This window comes from Penaeus monodon, chromosome 23 (assembly GCF_015228065.2).
Source record: "Penaeus monodon isolate SGIC_2016 chromosome 23, NSTDA_Pmon_1, whole genome shotgun sequence".
Classification (NCBI taxonomy): Eukaryota; Metazoa; Arthropoda; class Malacostraca; order Decapoda; family Penaeidae; genus Penaeus; species Penaeus monodon.
The window spans coordinates 30,427,220-30,427,756 of NC_051408.1; positions in this window are offsets into that span (position 1 = coordinate 30,427,220).

The window sequence follows — 537 nt, forward strand, 5'->3', positions numbered from 1 at the left end:
GGATCCGCAGAAATAGAACGAGCGAAAGGGGTCTTTTCTTTTTCATTATCTTCACTCGTACCTGTAATTTCCATAAGGGTAGCAATGGAGGTGAACGAACCATGACGATCGAGTTGTATCATTTCGCAAACTTACTGCCGTTATGACGTTACTAATGACTAACATCCGTATAATTAGCAGCATCTTTAGCATCATTAATGTTACTTTTACTTACATTTAATGGAGTGTCTACTATCCTCTTTTTTATGTGTCTACTATCCTCTTTTTCCATTATCTCCATTATTGTCATCAAATTCATTTTTTTCTGCAATAACTACTCGAAATTTCAAATTAAATAATGTTATGAATTTCGTATCCCAAAAGTAAAAGTTAATCGAATCTAGAGATTTCATTGTTCGATTCCTGAGAAATTTCTAATCATTTTATCATATCTATCATTCTCATTAATCTCGACGATATTATGATTACGGTCTTTCTCACGTTACTATATCCAATATTTAACTCAGTATATGATCACGCATCGTAACTGATTACCCA